General features: G+C 40.5%; 1 long non-coding RNA gene across 1 annotated transcript; it reads left to right on the forward strand.

Annotated features, from left to right (window-relative positions):
• The first annotated feature begins 7,942 nt into the window (after nt 1-7,942).
• LOC134284172 (uncharacterized) lies at nt 7,943-9,016 on the forward strand. The gene is made up of 3 exons (XR_009995673.1): nt 7,943-8,314; nt 8,465-8,527; nt 8,600-9,016. It is a non-coding gene; the product is annotated as an uncharacterized LOC134284172 (long non-coding RNA).
• Nucleotides 9,017-13,766: the final 4,750 nt, after the last annotated feature.

Genomic DNA, 13,766 nt, shown 5'->3' on the forward strand with positions numbered 1-13,766 from the left:
GGTTACGGAAGAGGCTAGTTTAGATGGGAGAGGAGAGAGCTAGGTTAGACGGTAGGATGAAGGGTATGGTAGAGAGTACGGTAGAAGGTAGTGTAGCAGATAGGGCAGAGGTTAGGGTAAAGGGTAGAGTAGAGTAGTGCGTAGGGCAGAGAGTAGGATTGAGATGGAGATTTTCTCAAGATACATTCCGGAATATCCTTATACATTTCCTTGGGCATACCTCTCGAGAATCTCCCTCAGATTCTTTCAGACGTACTTTCCGGAATCCATGTAGGGATTGCTCCTGAGCTCACTTCAGGGATTTTGGCAGGGATTGCCTCATTTTAGGTATTCGTGCCGGAACTTCTGATATGATTCCTTCAAAAAATTGTCTCGGGATTTCTTCGATAATTCCTTCCGGGATTTCTTCTATGATTCGTTCTGGGATTCCTGCTCAGCGCTCAGCTTCCTGCCGGCATTCCTGCCATGATTCCTCTAAGGTTCCTTAAGGTATTCTCTACGGGATTTCTTTAGGAATAACTTCAAGAAATTCCGTAGTAGCCTTAGAAAGGAATCTTTCATGTATGCTAGACGGCATTCTTTCAGGGATTTCTGCTGGGATTATTCCACGGATTCCTCCTGGTATTCTTTCAAAGATTTCGGTCAAGATATTTTCAAAGAATCCAATGGGAGTTCTTCTAGCGATAAGTGCCGGGATTCCCTCTAGTATCCCTTGAAAGATTATTTCTAGGATGTTATCTTCTGTGATTCTTACAGGGATTTCTGCCGCGTTTCCAGCCACAATTCCACCCAGGATTCTTTCAGATATTTTTCCCGGGTTGCCTTCAGAGATTTTTGTCGGAATTAATTTAATAAATCTTCTGTATGGAAAATTTTGAAATTTTATGTGAAACTTAACACTAGCATAGCATTACGAATCTCTGAATTAAGTCGACAGAGGAAGGAAGAGTATTAGAACAGAGCGTGAATCCGAGCTAACGAGAGTTCGAGAGTAGATAAGAAAAAAATAGAGAAACAGGGAGAAAAATTCTGGAAGGCATTCCAAAAGGTACCCCAAAAAGAGTCCCAGAAAAATCCCTGATCGAAATTCAGGACAAATCTTTGTACTACACTTGTAAATCTTCATGACTTTTCATGAATATACGTTTGCGGAAAAGTAGGGCTTCCTCTAGCATAATTGAACATCCATCAATGTGGGTGGATGGACTTTTCATTCAGAAAAGGTAGAATTTCCTTGTAAATCTCCTTTTTCTTAACGACAAGTTCTTGCTCATTCATTTTAAGTAAACTTCTTTCTCAGGTCTATGGACTTATCCACCGACTAGGACGATTCTGATTGGAAACGGTCCGCTTATGTATCAAAACTCTAGGACCGAGTGAATCCAGTTCATGGGTGGATAAGTCTATAGACGAGTGCACCGATGAACTGAATTCATCGCGATCCGAGAATTTTGACACTAGAGCGGGGCCATTCCCAATCATAATTGTTCAATTCTGATTGGAAATCGTTCACTTCTGATTGGAAGCGGCCCTGCTCTAGTGTCAAAATTTTCGGACCGTGGTGAATTCAGTTCATCGGTGCACTCGCCTATGGACTTATCCACCGATGAACCAAATTCACCGCGGTCCAAGAATTTTGACACTACACCGAGAAAAATTTCTACTCAATGACTGAGTTGGCCTTACTCAGAAATCGAGAAATCCTTTGTTTTCTTACTCAGTTTCGGCTAAAAGTGGGACAACCCATTGGCAATGGGTTGTCCCACTTTTAACGGAAACTGAGTAAGAAAACAAAGGATTTTTCGATTTCTGAGTAAGGCCAACTCAGCCTCTGAGTTGAAATTTTTCCCTGTGTAGAGCGGAGCCGCTTCCAATCAGAATAGAACGATTTACAATTAGAATTGAACAATTCTGATTGGGAATGGCCCCGCTCTAGTGTCAAAATTCTCGGATCGCGATGAATTCAGTTCATCGGTGCACTCGTCTATTGTAGATCAACCTTTTCCCTGGCCTATTTTCTAATAAAACCTTCATTCCTTTAACAATAAGTTCATCCTTATTCATTTTAAGTAAGTCTATCCCTCTTCAAGGCCGATGAAATACAATAAGTCTCTTACCTCTATGCTCTAACTTAATTCTCGAACACTGATACTGTACAAATTACAACAAGACGTCTACCAGGTACATAAAAATGCAAATTTAGATTTCCCCAAACCACTTCCCCATGGACTTATCCACCGATGAACCGAATTCATTGCGGTCCGAGAATTTTGACACTAGAGCGGGGCCGTTCCAATCAGAATTGGACGATTCTGATTGGAACAGACCCCGCTCTAGTGTCAAAATTCTCGGACCGCGATGAATTCGGTTCATCGGTGGATAAGTCCATTGTGTTTATCCCACACTCTACTCAATGAACATTGTCAGCAACATGGAAGCACCTTGTACAGTTTAATGGAATGAATTAAAGCTTTCATCGCTTGGCTTTCGAGCAGGGATTTGGGACGAACATTTAGCGAGATTTTCCTCCCAAACAAGCTTAGCCGAAAAGGTTCGTATCCACAAAGTATATTGATTTTCCGCCCTCTTCTTGTGTTTCTTTTTTTTTTTTTGTTTCCTTCTTTCATAAGCACCAATGGAATGAAATTTTAAAATTCCTTTGCCTTGGGCTCCTTACCCCCGCACGTCCACATGAAACTCTGAAGAGAGGGCGAAATGAAGCAAGACGCCGCGACGCGGCGTGGGAAGATAAAATTCAATTAATTTTCTTTGCACGCGGCTCGGGGTGGAAAAGTCCCTTGACTTTTCGAGGGGTTTTTCTAATGTGTATGTGGGAAGACGACATCATTAGGCGAACAGAGGACTTTATACCTCCTATATAGTAGGCGTCCAGTAGCGGTTGTCCTAATTGTTGTCGCCGTGGTGGTTCGATGAAACGAAGCGCCACAGTAGGCGGATGGGTGAAGAAAAGACGAACTGCTGACCATGGGTGCTGGATGAATGTGGATGAACTTTCTGTTGAAAAAATAGTGGATTTGTCATGTTAAATCTACTATGGGTTTATCCATTGATGAACAGAATTCACTCGGTCCGAGAAATTTGACACTAGAGCGAGGTCGTTTCTAATCAGAATTTGACGATTCTGATTGGAAATGACCCCACTATAATGTTAAAATTCTCGGACCGAGTGAATTTTGTTCATCAGTAGATAAGTCCATGGACTTATCCATCGATGAACCGAATTCACTCGGTTCGAGAATCTAAACACGTTTCTAACTAAATGACCTCGTTCTAATTTTAAAGTTCTCGGACCGCGTGAATTCGGTTCACCCATGGGTAGGTCCATGGACTTATGGAATTATCCACCGATGAACCGAATTCATCGCGGTCCGAGAATTTTGACACTAGAGCAGGGCCATTCCCAATCAAAATCGTTATATTCTGTTTGGAAATCGTTCAATTCTGATTGGAAATCGTTCAATTCTGATTGGAAACGGCCCCGCTCTAGTGCCAAAATTCTCGGGCCGCGATGAATTCGGTTCATCGGTGGATAAGTCCATCCTCTGGTGAACCGAATTCACTCCATCCGAAAACTTTGACACAAGAGCGGCGCCACTTCCAATCAGAATCGTCCAAATCGTCCCTCCTAAAGGGCCTCCGAATGGGCGGGCAGGCAGGGTAAATCAATTACTCTCCACTACTGATGGGAACCCGACCGATCGATGTAGTAGGTAAATTAGAAACAATTTGTTAACTTGACATCGTACGAGGGCGCATGCTGCGCGGCTGCGGCAGGTCCGTTATGGACGTCGTCGCGGTCGTCATCGATGTCGTGAGCGATGTAAATCGTTATTCAATCATTATTCATGAGGTGATAAATGCGAGGCCCAACAGAACAGCACTGTGCGGTTCGTTGGGATGGAAATTGCGCTCACACAAAGTGGCTTCGAAAGGCCCTACCAGTTCCTGGTTTTTCAGGCAAGTGTGATTCTTGCATCAAAAATGCAAAGAAAAGTTTTATTAAAATATTGAAGACTCCTCAAAATTTAAATGGCAGGCAATGTTGAATTTCCATGAAGAAACTTTGGTACGGACCTCTCACGTGTTATGAATACAAAAGGAAACTTTTCCAACCGAAATGTAAAAGAGAAACTTTTCCTGGCTTCCTTGGGCAGAGCATATTCGTGCCTGTCATACGATATACACCTGCAAAATAGTCATTGGCAGAGGAAGCTCTCAGTACCTGTGGAAGTGCTCACAGAACTAGCTGAGAAGCAGCCGTTGTTCCATATGGAACGTTACGCCATGATGAAGAAACTTTCCGACTGGGAAGTTAAGAGAGCACAAATTTTCAAGTTAAATATAATCCCAGGTAGAGGAAAAGAGCTTAATAATAGCATATTTTGATATTGAGATCAAAATGTGATATTGGTTTGATTGATATAAGAGATAACAAAATTTGAAATAAATATCTACAATTTACAACCGGGAACATCATCATCAGATCGTCATTAGATATTGTAAGATCTAACCAATAGCAGCAAGCTATTCGTTTGATCTTGAAATATCAAGTTTTGATATTGTTCAGATATTCCAGGAACATTTTTCAGATACTATTTTCAGATCTTTTATCTCTTATATCAATCAAACCAATATCACGTTTTGATCGTCAGTATTTCACCTCTACCCGGGATTCCACTTCGGTAAATCTGGCACAGGTTCCGTCCATTTTTTGACACTTTTGGTTTTCGACCAAATGATATGGCTAAAATCAACGGCCCATAAAAATTTTGAAAATTTTGTATGAACAAAAGTCTACGAAGGTGGAGGAGGGGGATGTCAAAAAGGAATCTACGTAGTTTATGGACATCGTCTATGGCTACTCATAAATATCTGGCGCAGGTTTTGCAGCTCTCGAATTTCAATCGATATGTAAAACGTATACATACTACAGTTATCGAAGTTCTTCTGTACTTGATTCGTAGAGTGTAGAGTTATTCATATTTTTTTGGCCTACATCATTCTTCTGCAAGTCGCTAAAGATAGCCCTTCACATGCGTAGCGTGAAAAATACAAATGCCTGCAGGCGGCTCTACAGGGGATAGACATAATGATCGGGACAGGCAAAATTTTCACTTTTCAAAAAGTGTTCAACTAGCTGTAACTTTTCGAAAAGTGCTTCAAATATTCTCAAATTTTTACTGTGAGTGCATCAACTAGTTGTGCATCAGTGGTTCAAATTTGAAAAAGATCGGGCCATTCTCCACGAAGTTATGAAAATTCTTGAAAAAGGTAAAATTATCCGATAGCTAACCTTGAGCTGTTATATCTCCGGATTCAATGAACCGATTGAAATGAAATTTTGACTATTTATGACTTATATAATGAGCTATGAAAAACCATTGACTTAACTTAATATTTTTAACACGGAAGAAAATTATAACGATTAGAATATTTTTCTAATAAAACATCAAATTTTACAAAATGTCAACATCGTTTTAAAATTCAAGATGCAAATTATAGTTCATTTAATTTCCCTCTAATTGACTTATATATAAATGTGTTTTGAAGGAAAGAAACAACATAGCTACCAATAAATTGAAAAAATTATAGAATGCAAATTAAAAATGGACCAATTTACTAAAAAATTAAAATCGCTATAATTTTGTCTCTTGTTGAAAATTTCAAGTTAAGTCAAATGTTTTCCAGAGTTCATTATATAAGTCATAAATGGTCAAAATTTCATTTCAATCGGTTCATTGAATCCGGAGATATAACAGCACAAAGTTGGCTATCGGATAATTTTACCTTTTTCAAGAATCTTCATAACTTTGTGGAGAATGGTCCGACCTTTTTCAAATTTGAACCACTGATGCAAAACTAGTTGATGCACTCACAGTAAAAATTTGAGAATATTTGAAGCACTTTTCGAAAAGTTACAGCTAGTTGAACATTTTTTGAAAAGTGAAAATTTTGCTTGTCCCGATCATTTTGTCTATCCCCTGTATGTCTATGATCATCTTCTAACCATAGACAAACAGACGTCTCACTCTAATTATTTCTCATCGTTCCCTTACTAACATTTAGTTCATGTAATTCTGTAGCTTTAACTTGAGCTTGAGCTTGATTAACCGCCCGTAGTTGCTACTCCAGTTTCACCAGATCAGCTAAACTCACACAAGGAACCAATGAGATAGCTGCTTGGGACCAACAGGCATCTTCAGTGTGTGAGTATTGGTGATCTTCTATTTTTAGTCGACCACGGCGCCTGCTATGTCAGGTTGCATAGGCCAATAAGGGGATGGGAGGGATATGATGATTGCAGTCGTTTGTTGCCAATGCCAACGGCCTGTTGAGTCCCCTGCGCCTGCACAAGGTCATACGGATGTCGGAGTGTTGTTGTGAAATGTTTATTTTTGGCATAAAGGTTCATGCATTGGTGCTTAGATGCCGGGCGTAAAATGATAGATTGTGTGAAGATTATGGAGAAGAGGCTTGGCTTCGCTTGGTCGCTTGTTGGCGTTATATGATAGATTTACACTGTGCTGTGGAAGTTGGAAGGAAGGGAAACGAATGTTTTTCAATCCGTTTCTGATTCTACACTGCAAATTTCGTATACTGGTATTCAGCAAACTTTGCTGATTTTTTTTTGTGCTGATTTCATTCAGCAATGCGAATTTACTGAATATCAGCCATTACTTTTCAACTTGCTGAACCATCCAGCAATTTTGACAGTTGATCAGCAACGTTGTGCTGAAATTCAGCAAAAAATTTGCTGAAATTCAGCAATTTATTTTGTGCTGGAAGCGTTTAAAAAAATTTGGTGTGTAGTGATGGCTATGAACAAACGTTTATGCATGGGATCACAGAGAACAGACATCCAAGTCCAGTTCCGAAACTGTGTAAGAAATTTAACGGTCATTTGAAATGGCAACACAAGTGGCAATTCCTTGGCGACGCTGCTATCGCAAAGTTCTCATGCCGTTGTCAGTGGTGAATATGAAACTTATCTAGATATGTATTTTCAACACTGATTGTGGCAACTTGCTGTATGGTGGCGGTAGTGTTGTCAACGCTAAAAATATTTGAGTTCTTACACAGCTTTCGAGAGAAAATTTGTTCTAGCTTAGATGTCTGTTCTCTGTGATGGGATGTAGATGTAGAAAAACGCGTATAGAGAAGTATATGGAAAGATACAGGGGATGGCCAAAATGTTTGGGATAGGCAGCTTTTTTTTCTCTCACAAAAAAGTTCAACATGCTGTAACTTTCCATACAGTGCATCAAAAAATCTCAAATTTTGACTGTTTGTCAACCTATTGTATGTGCATCATTGGTACAAATTTGGGCTCGATTCATTAATATTTCGCAAAGTTAGAACCGTTCGAGTAAAACACTATTTTTTAGACAACTCATTTTTGAGCTGTCATATCTCGGCCATCCCCTGTACAAGGTAGGAGGAAAGAGAATAGCCAGCGATTGAACACAGGATCTTCTGAATATGAACCCGAAGCGGTAACTACTAGACCATCAAGCTAGTCATCTGGTTTGTTCAAGTTTTCTGTGGCACAGACAAACAAACATAGCACTCTCAATCGCAATCAGGTATGGGAAATGTCATAATAATGTCATTGCGTTGATTGCTAATTTCACTGCACTTGGTCGAAAATTTTAATCGACGACATCATTGATTATCCATAATTAAAAAGCATTATGGTCTAGTGATGCGTATGAACAAAAATTTTCATCGAAAGTGGTGTAAATAGAAAAATGTCATGACATTGTTTTTTTTTCATGAAAGTCTGCCACATTATTCATCCCTGATCGCAATCATCGCACGATTTAGCAGTCATTAAATGAAGTGTAGTTCGGACTGAGTTCCAAGCCCATGCACAAGGGAGGGGTTTTGGGGGTTACACTTCTCTCATTGTCAATGTTTCATACAATAGGCACCCCTCCCCCTTTGCCAAAACCCCTCGCTTGTCGCCTTTGCTGTGCACAGGCCTGTTGAGCTCGCATGTGTCATGGCGGCGCTACTGTTCCGACGTCTCTTCTCACTCAAGTAGAGATATGAATGCTTACGTTTACATAAAATGACAGAATCATGAACTTGCGTACACGTTTTATAAATAGACGAGTGCACCTATGAACTGAATTCATCGCGGTCCGAGAATTTTGACACTAGAGCGGGGCCATTCACTCAGAAGCAGAACAAATCAGTAACTGTTTTAAAGTTAAACATTTTTAGTTTTGTTGCAGTTTATCATTTGACTTGAATAATAACAATGCAAACAATGTCTAGAAAGTTAAACTTGGTAAGAATTTCATGAAAATAGTTTAACTGTTGTGTAAATGAAAGCGTAATGGCGGCTTTTGACGAAAATTGTTTTTCCTTTGAGTCACCAACGGCAAACAAAGTTCTAACAGTCATATTTTTTTTAATTTTGTGACGATTTCTATTTAAGTTCCACGTCTGGAGCGCTGACCAATAAACAAGCTCGAAAACCAGTTAATTTTATCGAGAAATGGTATGTATTTGCTCAACGATAGCGACTTTGAACTACGAATTGAAGAAAATGTTGTTTTTTCTTTCCGAACAGATTTGTTCCTGTCGAAGAGAGTATCTTTACGAGTCCAAAGTGACCACCACGATCGATACTGGTCCACGGGGTGGACATTTGAGTAGCAGTTGGCACCAGCATTCCCAATATCGAAATAGTCATGGTCCTGCTGATGCTGCATAAAGCTTCCACATCTCTTGGATTAGTTTGCTTCCTACTGCATGAAGGATTTTAACGGAAGCACCTGATGAGCTCATCGCTTTCCGCCCGTTCCGAACTCTCCTGAATTCCACAATTAGAAATGAACAACAGGACACACTAGAGTCCCATAATACAATCATCATAGCGATGCCGTTATCCACAGGGACATTCTTGCGCGGAGCCACGATTCTCTCGGAGCTGATGCACAATATCGGACACACCACAACCTCCTGGATTTCGCTTCCGGCAGCTAGTCGTCCAAAATCATAGGCGTTGGAAATAGGTTGACATAAAATAACATATTTTATTTGACGATTTTAATTTGATTGAATAAAACTTCATTGTGTTGATTTATATTATTATTTTTTTCTATAACAAACAAAAACAAAACCATTTCTAATCATTTCCAATTAAATCCGGATTAAACTAGCCGCGATATACCGTACTTATACTAGAATACGTGTATATCAGAGTTATACTTCGTCAGTATACCCTGAATATAAACGGAGTCTAGGGTCAACCAGGCGAATAATGATTTAGCGTAGGATTTATACTTTTTAGTATAGATTTTTCTCTGAGTGTTCCCAATAAAAATTCTTCAATTCTGATTAAAAATCGTTCACTTCTGATTGGAAGCGGCCGCCTTAGTGTCAAAATTCTCGGACCGCGATGAATTCAGTTCATCGGTGCACTCGTCTATGGATGGCGTTCCGGGGGAGTCGTCACCTACTGAATGCCGAGGGGTATAGACGAGTGCACCTATGAACCGAATTTTGACACTAGAGCGGGGCCATTCCCAATAAGAATTGCTCAATTCTGATTGAAAATCGTTCACTTCTGATTGGAAGTGACCCCGCTCTAGTGTCAAAATTCTTGGACCGCGATGAATTCAGTTCATCGGTTCACTCGTCTATGGACTTATCCACCGATGAACCAAATTCATCGCGGTCCGAGAATTTTGACACTAGAGCGGGGTCTGTTCCAATCAGAATCGCCCAATTCTGATTGGAACGGCCCCGCTCTAGTGTCAAAATTCTCGGACCGCAATGAATTCGGTTCATCGGTGGATAAGTCCATTATGGACTTATCCACCATTGTTCGAGAATTTTGACACTAGAGCGGGGCTGTTTCTAATCAGAATGGAATGCTGGATTTGATTCACCAGTGCTGCCGTGTGCAGCATAGTTGTCCCATGTTCTACGGGAATCCCTATTAACATGGGACAACTATGCTGCACACGGCAGAGTGGATAAGTCCATAGCTGCAAATGAATGCCTCGAATTTAGCTTAAGCACAGACAAACAGACATATTACTCAAATCGCAATCATCGCACGATTTCACGGTCATTTTGAAAATGTGTCATGGTAGCACTGCTATACCTATCGTCTACCCCCGTTGGTTTGACCGCATCTAATCTGAACACTTTTTAATTTGACCCCCGCTAATCTGCACATCGTGCAAACTAAAAATGGTTCAAACTTCATTCTGCTCATGGAACACGGTGAAATGGAACGCAGAATTAAAACAAAATAGTAAAAAGGGTTACCATCAGTGTGTTTTTCGATGCCCCCAGGGTTGCTAGAAGTTTGAATTAAAAAATGAACCCCGTTGGTTTGCATGAGGTGTCGTTCGGGGGTAGACGGTATGACATCGAAGCACTTCAAAGAATCATCTTTGTGGTAAACACAACGTAGTAGGTCCGGCCGCTTTGATGCTTATGTCATATCTATGATATGTCACAATCATCAATATTGGCAAGACAAAAAGTTAGGCGTAATTTAACCCAATTATTTTCCAGAATGCTTTCTTTGACTGGCTGCGTTTGTGTCAGATTAGATTACACGAGAAAAAGAGAAAAAGTTTAGGTGCAATCGTTAATTCGTGCGATGATATCGATTGAGTGTGCAATGTCTGCTTATCTGTGGATGTGTGTCGAAACAAATAATAAAACAACGCTCATCTAAGCAATTTTCCTAATAGAATTTCAAAAATGTTTCCGACTCACAACATTATTGCCGGCACAAATTGCCTTAATTGAGTGATAAATCAGTTAGCGGTATAACCGTTCGGTAGACCTCTAATCACAGAGAACAGACGTTTAAGCTCGAACAAAAATACGTCGAAATCGTGTGTAAAGGATTTAAGTGTACCTCAACGCCACCAACGGAGACTGCCCCACATATAAAGACGATTTGACCCCACGATGGCAGTGTTTATCGTTAAAATACACTAGCCCACAAAGCGACAAGAGCGCCAAACGGCCAAAAACGGCGAGCACTGGAAACAAATATGACAACACAACAATGTAAGTGATGGGACACTAGCGCCGCGCAACGGGAGCATAACCACATACTTTGATATGACCGTTACAAAGTTTTACACAAGGAAGAAAGCAAAGATAGACGTCTGTTCTCTGTGCTCTAATGGCATGTGTTTTCTTTGTAAAACTATAGGTATTTCTCGGGAGGGGGCGTGACCGAATTTCAATTTATTGTCAACCGCCTGTTTCGCAATTCCTTTCCTTGAGTGGCAGAGCGACGTCGCCGCTGTCTTGAGGACTTGTCGTGGCATTGTTGAGAAGTAAGTAACTTCAACTTCCCCGTTCCTTTCGATCTAGAGAGAATGGTTTGGAATGCAGGCGCCAACACAGTAGGTACGCATATGATGAAGGTGCAACCCGCAATTGTTTTATATTAATAGATTCGTTAGGGATTGACAGTTGCCCTTCTGATGGTAGTTACAACTTGTAAGACATCAGACTAGATTATCGTCCCTTTGTTGCATGTCAAGAGCTGCGACCCGGGCATTTACGAACCACCTAGCGTTGCACTCATTGATCTCTAATCAGATTCGCCGGAAAACCATGTGTATCCTCATTAAATGATAAGGTGTTTTCATCTTGATGAACAGATTGTTAGTCTGTCAGTTGTACTAAATCCCGAAATTTGTATATCCTACAGGATGGATCATTCACACGATAGACATCTTCTTCTTGGCATACTACCTGACTGGGACCGAGCCTGCTTCTCAGATATGCGCGGAAAAACACCCAGTCAACTTGTAGCTTTCAGTCACCATTTGAATACTTTAATATAATTTATTTCAGATCCAGAACTTTACTTGCAAAGCTGTAAACTTCTTGAATACGTCGTTAATAAAAGAAGTACTATTCCATAAGCTTTTTCCTAAGATGTGCGTCTCCATATTCATACTGGACGAATTCATTACACAAGGAGAAATTCTATTCAAATCAGATACAGTCATTCGAATCAGGCCACCGTCAACCGAGCCACAATGTTCCGTTTTGAGTCACCACAACTGTACGCGGGAAACCGGTCCCCGGCTCAGAGAAACCGTTAGACACCCTTATGTCATATCAATTATCATTTATACGATCGAAACGATTTACAAATTGATTCTCATTACTTGCTTGTTACAGTACCTATAGTGGAGTTACAGTTTCCCGCAGGTGATATGAATAATGCGTTTGCACCTGTCGTAATACCGTCTTTCAAATAAATATAATCCATGACGCGAATTCCAGAGTTGCTAGCGCAATAATCCATCGCCCATTTATCCTCACCTCGTGCAAGCAAACTAATAGGCATATTAGGCCTGGAGCACTATACTGTTATAATTTTCATTCGCTGTGAGGTTCTAATGACCGTGCTCCGGTAAATATAATCCTCCAATCATAGTTACCCATGACATTCAATCATTTTTCAACCGTCTCCCGCTGTAGGTATAGTAGGCGAAAGGCGGCTATGGCTGGATCGGCTATGGCTGGATCGTGCCCCAAGTAGGCCATGCCTACGCCACTTCAACATTGAGAATAATGATAGTGAAGCAACAATGGATGGTGATGGTGGTAGCCTTCATAGCACTTAGGCCAACGACGTGTTGCTTCCTTGAATCCTTCTCGGAACGAACACCGTCCGTAAGCGTAACCTAATCTTAACAAGTGTCTACTGTTGCTGAAGTAGGTATAGGAGCCGAAGTCTAGAAGATGTTTGTGGGAAAATTTGCACTTTCGGTTAATTAGGGACGGACGTGGCAACGGAGCGGGAGCACTGGCGTTGTCCTTGCGAGTTATCTCTAGTCCTTCAAAATGGATTAGTACGGTCTTGGACCGGGACGGGACCGCCATCATCAGATTGGTGGGGATAATTTAATTTTATGCCTAAATCGGATTATGCGCGATGAAAATGTTAGCAGGTGGAAAGGTTAAAGGTTGAACAACTCCCTTAAAATGGAACCCATTTATAAAGTACGATAGAGGAAGATTTCTGATTATGTGGCAAGCAATGCACTACTTGTTATGCGAATAGCCTAAGTTGCAACTAAAATTACTTACCAAATTATTGTTAAAGCATGAAAGGTTGATTTAAATATAAATGCAGACATATTTGCGGCAATAAAGCTCAACTAAAAATATACAATAATTTTGAATATTAGTATCAAATGCTAAACCTATAAACTAGCAACACGGTCAAATCAAAAACAAAGCGATCTGATCGCAGCAAACGGATATCAATTTCGACCAATCAGTGACTAGTCTTCGTTTGACAGCAAATTGGTCTCAAATAGGCTGACTACGTGATGCATCCTATCCTAGACCTAGATCACCTAATTTAATATGAACTCGTGGTTTTTGACCATTGTTATCCAAGAGACTTTGGAATACATACAACAATTCATTCATTTATTCAGCATTGCATCACAATTATAATTAAACTGAATCAACCATTCTTCGCCACAACACTCGGTTTGAGGCTGCCGTTCTTCATCCTCGCCAAGTCAAGTCGCCCGAAGCTCGCCAAGCAAGGTTGCGACCATTCATTTGCAAAGATTTACATTCATTTGCTATTATCTCAGTTCAGAAGCATGCTATCGAAAAACTATGTATGGATGAATTTAACCTTGTAGTTTTATCTGAAAGTATACCAAAGTCGTGAGCGAGCTGTGAAGGCAACTCTCCACGCGGTGAATGTAAATTTCATTCAC

The sequence above is a fragment of the Aedes albopictus genome, chromosome 1 (genome assembly GCF_035046485.1).
Source record: "Aedes albopictus strain Foshan chromosome 1, AalbF5, whole genome shotgun sequence".
Classification (NCBI taxonomy): domain Eukaryota; kingdom Metazoa; phylum Arthropoda; class Insecta; order Diptera; family Culicidae; genus Aedes; species Aedes albopictus.